Here is a 13,987-nt window from a genome sequence, read left to right as displayed (position 1 = left end):
GTAGAACAGTTCCTGCAGGGACTGGGGTCCGCCGAATATCGCAAACAACTGCGGCTGTGGTCTCTAGAGCATGCCGACCTAGACTTTGCAGTACTAAAAGAGCGGGCCATCAAAGCCCTACAGGCACACGATGTTGGTGCCCCAGATCCGCCATTTTGGACGGCTGAAACACTGCTCCCGTCTCGGTAGCACCCCCCTTGTTGGCCCTGCTGGCCCCTGCTGCAGCTACCGGAGCTCCGGAAGATCGGTAGTCGCAAGTCCGGCCCCTGAATGATGACGTCACCAGGATCCTCGCCGCTCTCCAGCTACCAACGAGAGTCAAGCCACGGAGAAGATACAGCTCGCCGACAGCCCGGAGGACGTCCCCTGGATGCATCGGAGGAGGAACAATGATCCCCGGTATGGACCGCCTGTCTGCTACAAATGTAACAAGATCGGCCACTACTCCAGATGGTGTCCGTTAAACGAGCAACCCCTGAGGCCAAGGGCCAATCCTCAGGAGTAGATCCTCAAGGCCCAGCTGATTGGCGTAATCGGTATGTTGGAAGTTGCCCCATCATCTTTCTGGCAGTGGATGGTATCCCGATCACGGCCCTGCTCGACTATGCCTTACACGTTTTACCAGCAGTATTGGTCTGACAGTGAAATTGCCCCTCCGGACGATAGTTTAACCATTATTGCGGCCAATGGCCTTCCTATGACCCAGGTGGGGTTCAAGGAAGTGACTTTGACCGTGGGATAAACGGAGCTTAGGCGTCAGGGGATGATTGTAGTGCTGAATGATTCCAGTGACCATAACCCAAAGGTGGTCCTCGGGACCAACGTGATTGAGCACTGTTTGGGGGAAGTGTTGAGCCTGGTGCAGCAATTGTCTGCCACTGCGGGAGGGGGCTGGGAGAGGGCTCTACAACGTGAAATCCGGGCCCTCCTGCAGCTGCAGCAGGTGAACATGACAGGTGGAGAGAATGGTGGTGTGCGGGTGATGGACGCGGCGCCTTTGGTGGTACCGCTGCGGAGCCAGATGATGATTTGGTGTAGGGCAGCAGTTGGTCCCCAGGGACAGGATTACCCGGCAATGGTAGAGCCCTTGCCTTCGGAGCATTGGCCCACAGTGATGGCAGCCAGAGGGGTGATTGATGTCAGGAAGGGGAGCGTGCCCGTGAGAGTGATGAATTGCGGAGAGGAAGAGGTCAGGCTCCCCCGCTATGCCACCATAGCCAGATTGTTCACTGTAGACGCACACGCTATCCACAAAACCATCGCCACGACTACCACGTCACATCCGGGCAGCGACCCTCCACCCAAACAGTTAGAGGAGTGGTGCCGGGAGTTGCATATTGGCACAGAGTCCACACCCATGCACCACAAGAAAAGGGTATACCGGGTAGTGCAGGAGTACGGGCAGGTTTTCAGCAAGCACTAGTTAGATTTTGGGAGAGTTAATGGGGTTCAGCACCATATCCCCACGGGTACCCATCCACCCATTAAAGAGAGGAACAGGCCGATCCAACCTGCACACTACCAGTGCACCAAAGACATGTTGAGGAACATGAGTGAAAAGCTGTGGAGAAGAAGCGCAATAGGCAATTTACCCCAATAACACACGGGGTAGAGACAGGGAGCAGTAATACTCACCAAGTGAAGTTGTGAAAGTCACAACTACTATGCAGGCATGGAAAGTTTTGATCAAGGCAGCAGCAACCCAGACGGCAGATAACATAGAACAATAGAGGAAAATAGGGTTTTTTTGAGCCGCGCCAATGATCACTTCTCAGGTTAGACCTGTGCAAAATAAAGCTCCATTAATCTGAATACCTGAGAAGTGATCATTGGCGCGGCTCAAAAAAACCCTATTTTCCTCTATTGTTCTATGTTGAGGAACTTGAAAGAGGCAGGGGTCATCCGGGATAGTTGTAGTCCCTGGGCAGCTCTGTTGGTACTGGTGAAGAAAAAGGATGGTACCATGAAGATGTGTGTGGATTACCAGAAGATCAATCAGATAACGCATAAAGATGCATACCCTCTCCCCCGCATTGAAGAGTCACTGGCTGCGCTGAAGACTGCTAATTATTTCTCTACCCTTGACCTTACTAGTGGCTACTGGCAGGTGGCGGTTGCGAAAGAAGACCTCGAGAAGACTGCATTTGCTACTCCCATGGGACTTTGTGAGTTCAACAGTATGCCGTTTGGGCTGTGTAATGCCCTGGGGACCTTCCAGAGGCTCATGGAATGCTGCTTGGGGCACCTCAACTTTGAGACTGTTCTGCTGTATCTGGATGACGTGATTGTGTATTCCAAAACATATGAAGCCCACCTGGAGCACCTGGCAGAAGTGTTTGCGGCCCTCTCCAAGTACGGGATGAAATTGAAACCCTCTAAGTGCCACCTGTTGAAACCCAAAGTGCAGTACCTCGGGCACGTGGCGAGCGCGGAAGGCGTGGCCGCAGACCCCGAGAAGATTACCACTATCCAGAGCTGGCCGAGGCCAACCACAGTGAAGGAGGTGAGACAGTTCCTGGGCCTGGTGGGCTACTACCGTTGTTTTATCAAGGGATACACAAAGATGGCCGCGCCCATGCAAGACCTCCTCGTGGGACAGACCAAGAATGGTAGAGCTCCTGGACCCCCGTTTGTCTGGGGTGAGACGCTCGAGGAGTCTTTCCAGCAACTGAAGTCGGCCCTGACGGGAGAGGAAATCTTGGCTTATCCTGACTACAGCCTCCCATTCATCCTCTATACTGATAACAGCAATGTGGGCCTAGGTGCGGTCCTGTCCCAGGTACAAGATGGAAGGGAGAAGGTGATCGCCTACGTCAGCAGGAAGCTCCGGCCGACGAAGAGGAATCCCAAGAATTACAGCTCCTTCAAGCTGGAGTTCTTGGCCCTCGTTTGGGCAATAACCGAAAGGTTTAAACATTATCTAGCAGCGGCGAAGTTCACTGCTTACACGGACAACAACCCGTTGACACATTTGGACACGGCCAAGCTGGGCGCCCTGGAGCAGCGGTGGGTGGCTCGGCTATCCAACTACGACTTCACCATCAAGTACAGGGCGGGCTGCAAGAACACCAACGCGGATGCACTGTCTCGAATGCCACACTTGCCAGATGAAGGAATTGAGGAAGACAGTCTGGAGGAGATCGAAATACCCGCATTCCATCGGCCAAAAGATCAGAAGCCCTGTGTTGGCTAACAGCAGGCGAACCTTGACCCGATGCCCAGCCAGGGGTGGCAAGAAGCCCAGGACCAGGAACCTGCAGTTCAGCTGGTCAAAACCATGATTGCTCAAGGCTCTTCCAGGATGGACCCTACAGCCCCCTCTGAAGCTCAGCAGTTGTGGAAAGAGAGAGACCGCCTCTACCTGCATCAATAGAAGCTGTATAAGGGGTTGATCAACCCGAAAACGCACGAAAAAGTCCGCCAGCTGGTGGTGTCCCAGGTGCATGTGCCCAAGGTCATGCAGGCCTATCATGATGGCGCAGGACACTTCGGCTGGAAGAAACTGGAGATGCTGTTGAGGGAGGGATTCTACTGGAGTGGGATGCGGGAGTCCGTGGAAGCCTGGTGCCGAGAGTGTGGTTCCTGTACGTTGAGAAGACGGGACGAAACCAGTCATAAGGCTCCGTTACAGCCGATTGTCACCCACCAGCCGTTGGAGTTGGTCGCTTTGGACCATGTCAAGCTCACGCCCAGTCAGAGCGGGTACACCTACGCCCTGACCATTGCGGACCACTACTCAAGATTCTTGGTGGTTGTCCCCGTCAAAGATTTAACAGGCCGCACTGCAGCCCGAGCCTTTCAGGCCTACTTTTGCCGGCCACATGGCTACCCGGAGAAGGTGCTCACGGATCAGGGCCCAGCCTTTGAAGCAGAGGTGTTCTAGGAGTTCTGCCACTTGTACGGGTGTAAGAAGATCCGGACCACGCCCTACCATGCCCAAACTAATGGGATATGCGAGAAAATGAACCATCTGGTCCTTAATCTCCTCAAGACACTACCCCTGGAAGAACAGAAGGTGCCCGACTTGGTGGACATGTACAATAACATCCCCTGCATCTCCACCAAGTGCACACCTGCGTACCTGATGAGAGCCCAGCTGGAGCGGCTGCCAGTGAACCTAGAAATGGACATAGAGGTACCCGAAACTCTTCCTCCCACTGCCAATTGGGATGCCAAGCGACAGACGCAGTACCGACAGATCCAAGAGTATGTGGAAAGGAATCTGTGTCAAAGTCGGGAAAGACAAGAACAGCGCTTCAACAAGCGGGCTCAGGCTGCCCCTTTTGGACCTGGAGATGTGGTGCTGAAATGTAAAGGGAGGACGCACAAGCTCGACGATCAATGGGAAATGACCCCCTACGGCGTACAACCAACCGGATGGGAGAACGAGAAGACCTACTTGATTAGTCGCGACTAGGGGAAGACCACGGCCACTGTTTCCAGGTACCACCTGAAGAGATGCCCGGGTCCCCTGAGGCTGGTAAACGAGGTCCACGTTCCCATGCCGAGCGTGGAAAAGAAAATCAAAAAAGGTCCGTGGAGCCTCTGTTAGGAGTCTCAACACAGAAACCAGCCAGATATCCCTCCGGGAAGGACCCAGCCAAGGGGTGACTCTTTTTAGGAGACCACCATAACCACCATATTAAGTGGCCCTTTTAGTCAATATCCAACTTTTTGACAAGTTTAAAGATATGACAAGGGAAATACCAAGGCCAGGTATCCATCCACAGACAGCCGTTTCGGGGTATTTCCCCTCATCAGTGTGGAGTAGGATTCTGGCCGGGTGGGAGCAATGCCTAGTAGACCAACAAAACAAAACAATCACTGATCTCGGGGAGACCAGCCAGAGAAAACACTGCCAGCAGCCAGCGAGGGCGCTCAAGACAGTGAAATCCTAGGTGCATTGCCCCCTGGGAAATATGCAAATCAAAAAAGGTCCGTGGAGCCTCTGTTTGGAGTATTAGATGTTAGGAGTGTTATTAGTATCTTTATTAGATGAAATCACACACGCTCTCTGTGTCTCTATAGTGGTATAAAAATAAAGAAATAAAAAGGAGTTTGGTGTAAAAATTTCAGCACCAAATTTGCATCTCATGGCAAATAAAAGGCAGTTTTCATCCAGGAGATGCAGGTCTCATTGAAGTCAATGAGTTCACCAGAGGTGAGTTTAACTGCAGTCACAGGTGGGGTGCCATGGGAAGCTCCAGCTGTGACCACACAAACTCAGTGACGTCACAACTCAGTTGTGGCTTAGTCAGTCTCTGGCGGTCATGTTCTGTAATGTGCCTGTGCGCTGCGACTTCAGTATGTAGCAGAGCCGAGATCATTGTGGGACCTCGTGTGGATTACGTCGGACCTGGGTGTTTGGGGTTAATGAATTGGAGAAACAGAGTGGGTTTTTTTGTATTTCATTTCAAATGAAGGATTTTTTCAGTGTTTGTGTTTATTTATTTTAGGGGGTCTCATTCATCCCTCCTCATTATTAACCTAGCGTTTAGTGGCACCTATGAGCTGTCATTACACCCTTATATTACATCGACTGTCACCGCACCAGGGCAACCAGGATGAGCTGGGTAAAGCATTACTTTAAGGCTGGGGGCACAATAATCATGGGCCTCCCCAGCCTGAGAATACCAGCTCCCAGCTGTCGGCTTTATCTTGGCTGATTATCAAAATTGGGGCGATTGGGGGACGACTGCAAGTCGTTTTTAAAAATTATTTATTTAAATTTTTAAAAAAGCCGCATAGGGTCCCTGTTATTTTGATACACAGCCAAGATAATGCACACGGCTGGGAGCTGCAGGCTGCAGCAGTATGCTTTATTTGTGCTGTATATCACAATATGGGGGGGACCCTATGCCAATTTTTTTATTTATTTATTTTTACACCACCATAAGGATGCAGACAGGATGTGGGATTTTCAACCAATCACAGACACTGTCACACAGAGTGGGGGCGTGGTCTCACTCCAACCAATCAGAGGTGCTGGGACTGATGGTGAGTGGGGAAAGCAGTGAATGTGTTCATGATCGGACCCGGAAGGTTGGTAAGTATAACGGTCTTGCCTTATTTCTTTTTTTCTTTCTTTTACCTTTTTTGTTTTTTAATTATTTGGGTGGCTGAGCTTGAACAGTAACATGGATTTCCCTAAGAAGTCCGTGTTCGGGGAACGTGCACAGACACTAGGTATCAGATACAGTCCCCGAACTTTATAGTTCGGGTTCATCCATCACTAGAAATGAGTAATATTCTGTGATTGTAACTTACAGTTGGGATAGCTATTTAATAGCAATCAAAAGTAAAACTTGTTGTTTCGGTCATGTAAGGCTGACCTTCGTCAGAAAATAACTGCCAAAATGAACAAAAAACAGAATATAGTGAAATTAAATATATACAGTTAGGTCCAGAAATATTTGGACAGTGACACAATTTTCGCGAGTTGGGCTCTGCATTGCACCACATTGGATTTGAAATGAAACCTCTACAACAGAATTCAAGTGCAGATTGTAACGTTTAATTTGAAGGTTTGAACAAAAATATCTGATAGAAATTGTAGGAATTGTACACATTTCTTTACAAACACTCCACATTTTAGGAGGTCAAAAGTAATTGGACAAATAAACCAAACCCAAACAAAATATTTTTATTTTCAATATTTTGTTGCAAATCCTTTGGAGGCAATCACTGCCTTAAGTCTGGAACCCATGGACATCACCAAACGCTGGGTTTCCTCCTTCTTAATGCTTTGCCAGGCCTTTACAGCCGCAGCCTTCAGGTCTTGCTTGTTTGTGGGTCTTTCCGTCTTAAGTCTGGATTTGAGCAAGTGAAATGCATGCTCAATTGGGTTAAGATCTGGTGATTGACTTGGCCATTGCAGAATGTTCCACTTTTTTGCACTCATGAACTCCTGGGTAGCTTTGGCTGTATGCTTGGGGTCATTGTCCATCTGTACTATGAAGCGCCGTCCGATCAACTTTGCGGCATTTGGCTGAATCTGGGCTGAAAGTATATCCCGGTACACTTCAGAATTCATCCGGCTACTCTTGTCTGCTGTTATGTCATCAATAAACACAAGTGACCCAGTGCCATTGAAAGCCATGCATGCCCATGCCATCACGTTGCATCCACCATGTTTTACAGAGGATGTGGTGTGCCTTGGATCATGTGCCGTTCCCTTTCTTCTCCCAACATTTTTCTTCCCATCATTCTGGTACAGGTTGATCTTTATCTCATCTGTCCATAGAATACTTTTCCAGAACTGAGCTGGCTTCATGAGGTGTTTTTCAGCAAATTTAACTCTGGCCTGTCTATTTTTGGAATTGATGAATGGTTTGCATCTAGATGTGAACCCTTTGTATTTACTTTCATGGAGTCTTCTCTTTACTGTTGTCGTGGAAACCCCTTTTCCTGGGAGAGCTAATTTAGGGTGAGATGCAAAGTGATCTCCAGATCTGCCAATGTTGGTCCAATTAATAGCGATGCATCGGAGACAAACACAAGAACACACAGCCAATGTCCGTGTACCAGGCTTTGTCTGAATCTCAGATGCCCAAACAGTAGTTTATTAAAACCACAAAAGAAAAGGGGACGGCTTAGTACATGACCAAAAATGGAATGAAAGTTGAAAATAACAAAATCGTAAATTATGGATCCTGCTGAATTCCTTAAAACCAGATCTGTCCAGTTTTCTGGACCTTCAGTAACAAAGAAACTTTAGACAAAGGCCTCTTTAAAGCGACTACACTCAGTGCTATTGCTTTTATGAATAACACTTATAAAGCTAATACAAAAATACAAAATTATTAAACATATATAAATTGCTTAAATGATAATCAAAACTTAATATAAAATATTAACCATAACAATTCCTCCCTTTTTATTATTTACAGACAATTTATCCATCAGCTATATCCCCATGCTGTGACAGCATGGAGGGGCCAACCCCGTTCACCGATAGATATCTTGTTTGTAAATGTCATCATATATATTTACTAAGGGAGCACTGAGGTATTTTTCACATGTGGTAACTGACGGCCTGTGATACTTGATCTTGCATGTCTCTGTTCATAGTGTTGTCATAAATATAGCAATTCTAGCAGCTACATACACTAATAGTACCAACATTCCCATCTGTAGAATGCCCATCAGCCACCCAGTGATACCTGAGAACCAAATTGTCGGAGACATTTGTCTGCAGCTCGGTTATATAGGGAATGTTTGGGTAAAGCACTTATATCTAGAACACCATGAAAAAATGTAAAGGTAACGGTATAAGGCGTGCAGAGGTGTCGATCCCCTCTGCCCCCGGGGAAGTCATTTATAGGCCTGGTGACCACATACTAGATATAAATCCTTAGGAATTATGCAGTGTATTATGTCAGTGGTTCTCCCAACACAACACATATCAGTCAAACGTCCTTTGCCTCGAAGGTTTGGCACACAAATTTCAGCAGTTTTTGAGACAGACCTCATTCCTTCAGGATGTCTTAGACTCAAAATGTTAGTTAAATTGGTAAAGTTGTTCACAAGTCTACACAGAATGTGTAAACCACAGTTCACTATTGCTCAAAACATCCATGGTCACTTTTCTGGAAACAACTATCATTACAAATAATCATGAGTAATTGAAGTACTCTCACAGTTTTTCCAGTCCTAAGAGTGTGAGCATCACAGGCGTAACTTATAGTCCTCATATAGGGTCAGGGGATCTGCAAGATATGGCGTAGAATTAGAAGATATTGGGCTCGGAGTGCATATCCAACAGTTCTTAGTGCTTTAGAGTCCATATCTTGGAACAGAACTTGGTGATGCTTTATCAGTTTGTTATCACAGTCCTCTTTTAGTGCCTCATTGATAGGACAAGAGGTACAGTTGCCATCAGCATAATCCAAAAGGCAGAGTGGTTATCTTTGTATCTTTGCCTTGGATCTTGACAGAAGTGGCAGTGGTTAGCATCACTTAGAATGGCTCCCTGGATCTAGGCTCCAATGGTCTCCTTATGTGTCTCTTGACCACGACCCAGTCGCCTGGTGCCGGTGTGTGTGTGCCGCTTATAAACTTGGGGTAAGTAGCCATGATCTGTTTCATTTAATTCTCCATTGAAGTAAGCACCTCTGTTACTTTCTATAGTTTTGGGAAACCCATATCTGCAAACCACCTTACTTATTACTTTCTTGATGGTAATTGTGGTCTTTATATTATCTTTCATCACGGTCTAAGCTTCAGACATACCAGGACATATTCAAAAGTACCCACCTTAGGCAGCAGTATGTAGTCCACCTGCAGTCTCTGAAATGAGTAATCTGGTTTTGGTGCTGAATTTCTGCGGAACTCAAATAGGCCTACCGGGGCTGTGTTTTGCACAAACAAGACATACTTTGCAGCCATATTCGGGAACCCTGGGGCACATCAGTTTTGCAGCACTACCGCACACGTCACACCTTTGCACCGGGGAATGTGCCAGGGCAGCCATCATGGGGAACAGGCAGCGAGGGAGGCAAATCCGGGTGTTTACCTGCCATACCACTGACTCTGACCGTACAGCGCATTGCATTCTGTTTGTTTGAGGGGGCCTGGGTCTGGAAGACCTGAAACAGTTCACGATCAACGGCCACTGGGGCCGGTACGGTGCCAGCCTCCTTTGCTGAAAGGTGGCGCCCCGCACTCTCGGTCACTAAGCTCCCTTAGAGGGCTATGTCTGTTATGGCCAGTATTCCTGTCAGAGGTAATCTCGCTGCTTCTTTAGCCAGCTTGTCGGCCAGTGCATTCCCTACTGCAAGGGGAGTTTGTTCCCGTGCGTGTGCCGATACTTTGACTATGGCTGCCCTTTGGGAAATGGTGAGTGCTGCGAGTAACTGCTCTACCGCCTGCGCATACTTCAGGAAATTACGGCTCCGCCAAATGACGCCAAAGTTGTGTGCTACCCCAAAAGCGTATTGTGAGTCAGAAAATACATTACTCTTCTTACCTTTTCCCAGACTGCACATTACAGCAAATGCCTTCAGCTCAACCTCTTGCGCAGAGTAGCTTGAAGGGAATGGTTCTTACTGCCTTACCATTGTGGACTACCCGGTGACGAACAGTCCTTGATCATTGTCCAAAGCTCTGGAACCATCTATAAAATACTCAGCAGAGGGGTTAGTGAGTGGTACATCTGTGATATTTGCCAAGTCCTTTGTTTCTGCCTCCACCAATGCCTGACAGTCATGTGTCATATCAAACTGAACTTCATCTGCTAGTTTGAAAAACAGGGGCAAGTCTTGTCTCACGGTCTCTCCCACAGGGGCAGGTCTTGTCTCATGGTCCCTCCCTCAGGGGCAGGTCTTGGCTCACGGTCCCTCCCACTTCCCCATCCAAATATTCTCCTCCCTTTTCTACAATCCACTGTTAATCATGCAGCTGGATTTAGACCATTACAGTTTGAGAGCATTATGGGGGAATGTAAAGAGGGAAAAACTTAATATTTGTTCGGCCTTTATACTGAAGGATGGTGGGTCTGAGCCTGTTGGAGTCTTTCAGATACAGCATGAGGAGCTTGGAGTGAGGGGGCAGCTGAACACTATGTCCTCTGTCTTTCTAATAGAGTCCTGAAACAGCTGCCCAGCTCTTACACAAGCAGGGGTCACTGTAATAACTGAATGTAGTATCCCAGAGTAATACTCTGGAGGGTGCTGTCTGCCACCGTGTTCTTGGGTGAGGACGCGGCTATATGTCCAACCTGCTTGTGGCGGTAAAGGGTTAAAGGTTTTTCCCACGTCTATTTTGCTTATGTGACCACAACTGTCTGGGTTTATTCTCGAGTAAAACAACTAGCTTTGGGAATTGTCAGTCAGGATTCGGAGACTACACAGGGTGCCTTCTTTTAAGGGGGGTGGTCCCCTTGGGCCCAATTAGGGTAAATTCTATTCAGGTCCCAATTTTCTGCAACACGTCTGTCCTTAAATTAATAAGTGAATATGAGAAAACTAAAACCTGGGTCACAAAATAGGAACAATGAATATAGTCCCCGGGGGATGACAATGGGGTTGTGGGAGACATCTGAATTGTCAGTTTCCTATGGTGGTGGGGGTCACGATAGTAGTTGTTGCCTTTTTGGGACATTTGTCCCCTCAAAAAAACAAAAAACCTTTTTGCCCACAAGCCCAACCTTTTACATTGCTGTAGTCTAAGCCTTTAAAGCCTCTAGGGTTGTGACAACCCCACACCCTGATGAAGGTGACACTAATCACAAAACCACGCATTGGTTCTGGACATTACACACCAACAAGATGTCCGTAGCGAGGTACCATCCTCTCACACATTGTGCTATCTTCCTATGCAGCATGGCTGACATACCTTCAGTCTTTTTATCTGACACATTTACCATTGCTACTGCTTGCACATTTTCTCTTTTTTTTTTAGCACCTTACATTTACACCATTTACTTTTGTATGGTTCTTCATACATTGCTGCTGTAATATACTTCACCATCATTCCATTCTGTTCTATAAACTCATTGCCTTACATACACACGCTGCATGTTACTTTTTATAACGCATACTGTTTTTTTGTATCATTATAGGTCAATACGGGTCTATTCACATTGCTGTATAATAAAGCAGGAGAGAAGCAAAGTCCTGCACCACCGCAGATTACCTGCAATATCGCTTGCGGTACCGCCTGTGCCTGTGCTCGGGTGGAGAGCCTGGAGGGTCCGACAATCCAAAAACGGGGTGCTGGTCATAAGACAAAGTCCATTGATGAAGCGTGAGAGTAGAAAGAGACCGCACTCAATCCGCTGTGAAGGATTTCTTTATTCAAACACGTGCAGAGTGGAGGGCTGGAGACACACTGTGAGCTGGCTCCTCAAGAATGGACAATAGGAGATTTGTGTATGCATATAAAATACATGTATCCATTTCCATGCATGAATTTACAACAAATTTTAAACATGTAAAAGAACACACTTGAATAAAATGAAGCAATGGGTGATAGACAGGCAGAACTGTCATAGGAACACGGATATCAAACATGTAAAAAAGAACACACCTGAATAAAATGAAGCAAAGGGTGACAGACAGGCAGAACTATCATAGGAACACAGATAGATCCACACGATCGTTTAACCCTTGCGGGCCCTGTGCCCCATAATTAATAATTAACCTAGCCTCCTCTTGTAGCAACAATTTGTGCAGGTCGCCCCCCTTCAAAGGGAGGGAGACCTTTTTGAGGCCGGCAAAACGCAAAACGTCAGGGTCACCATCATGACAATCCTGGATATGGGAAATTAATCTGGGAGAACCTTTCCCTGATGTTATTGAACTGTAATGTCCCCTGAATCGCACATATAAGCATCTTATAGTCTTGCCTATGTAGAACCTGCCACAAGGGCAGAGCACCACATAGACCACAAACTTAGTTTTACATGAGATGAATTGATGGACAGTGTGCAAGTGCGGGCCGACTTGTACGGAGCGACCTTTTAAATGCTGGCTGCAAAAAGGACACTGACCGCACCGGTAATTCCCTGGTGGGCAGCATTTGTCTAGCCAGGTTGTCGAATTGGTAAGTCTGTTCCTCACAAGTTTGTCCCGCAAATTGCCGCATCATCTGAACGATACCAAAGGGTTGGACATTGTCCTGTCAGATAAAGCCGGATCATTCTTCAAAATATGCCAATTTCTGCAAAGAGCAGTTCTAATGGCATGCTCCAGAGGTCCAAATTTAAAATTAAAGACAAACCTACCCAAATTGTCAACACATTTTCTGGTGCGGTTTTTACGGACAGACGTGGCGCCGTCTGATCTAGCTCTCTCACAGGCTGAATCAATCAGTTTTTTTGGGTAGCCTCTTTGATGTAATCTAATCTTCAACTCCTGAGATTGTTGAAAAAAAGATTCCTCTGAACTGTTTGCTCTACATACTCTCAGGAATTGACTGTAGGGCAAACCCGTCTTAATGTGGAGGGGGTGGGCACTTTGATAATGAAGAAGGGAGTTTGATGCCGTCGGCTTTCTGAACAACCTTGTACAAATATCGCCCTCCTTGATAGAAACCTCAATATCTAAAAAATTGAGAGTATCGCCACCATATTGTCACGCTCCCCGGGTCCTTGGCTTCCCTCCCCGGGTCCTCTGCTCCGCTCCCCGGGTCCTCAGCCCCGCTCCCCGGCTCACCTGCCACGCTCCCCGCTCTCCAGCCTCCGGTCCCCGTCCTTCCCAGGCCCCCTGGTCCCCGATCGCGGCGCCCGACGGCTTCCCAGGCCCTGGCCGGCTCCCCTGCGTCCTCTTCTCAGCCTCCTTCCCTGGCTTCTGGCACCCGGGCTGCGCGCATGCGCATTAGGGCGCACGCGCGGTCACTGACCCTTTCTTAAAGGGCCAGCGTCCATTAACAGGTAATGAGGCTAATCAGGTACAGGGTATAAAAGGGTGTATTGTCCAAGGGGGCGGGGCCTGATCTTCGTGTTCCCTAAGCTAGGAGTCAGGTCTCCTGGTGTTTCAGTGCATGTACTCACCTATCTCTCTTTGTAGAGCCGTGCTTGCCTCGCCATCCAGTCTGCCGCATCCTGAACCCCGAACGCTGTCCTTCTGCCATCCTGACAGTCCGCACCATCTCGGATCCCTGCGGTGACCCGTCATCTTGCTCTCAAGGTTCCGGACCCCGCCTGACATCATCTCGGCTTCCGAACCTGAGCTGCGTCACCCGGACCACCACCCATAACTCCGTGGTCCCAGGGACTTCTCCGCTATTCCCGTGTGCAAGGACTGTTCTGCTGTTTCTAGTGTTCCAGCTGCCGGACTCTTTCCTACCATCTAGGAGTTCGGTCCAGTGGATCCACCTCCTGGGCCTGCCCGTACACCTGGCCGTGACAGTAAGATCAGGCCATGGATCCCGCTGCAGCACTATTGGCCCTGCAAGAGGAACTCCAACGCCAGCGTGAAGTCCAGACCCGCATGCTGCAATTTATGACCTCCGTGGACACCCGCCTGTACACGTTACAAGCATCAAT

General features: G+C 48.1%; 1 protein-coding gene across 1 annotated transcript in view; it reads right to left on the bottom strand.

The window, feature by feature from the left end:
- The window catches only part of LOC142257711 (receptor-interacting serine/threonine-protein kinase 3-like), a 61,863-nt gene extending 50,091 nt beyond the window's left edge, over positions 1-11,772 (bottom strand). Inside the window, exon 1 of the mRNA XM_075329852.1 lies at positions 11,635-11,772. The gene's annotated coding sequence lies outside the window, so the exon portion shown is untranslated. The remainder of the gene's footprint in view (positions 1-11,634) is intronic.
- Between the last annotated feature and the right edge of the window lie 2,215 nt (positions 11,773-13,987).

Source organism: Anomaloglossus baeobatrachus, chromosome 12 (assembly GCF_048569485.1).
Source record: "Anomaloglossus baeobatrachus isolate aAnoBae1 chromosome 12, aAnoBae1.hap1, whole genome shotgun sequence".
Lineage (NCBI taxonomy): Eukaryota > Metazoa > Chordata > Amphibia > Anura > Aromobatidae > Anomaloglossus > Anomaloglossus baeobatrachus.
The sequence above is the reverse complement of the archived record's forward strand: the minus strand, read 5'-3'. Positions and strand labels throughout refer to the sequence as shown.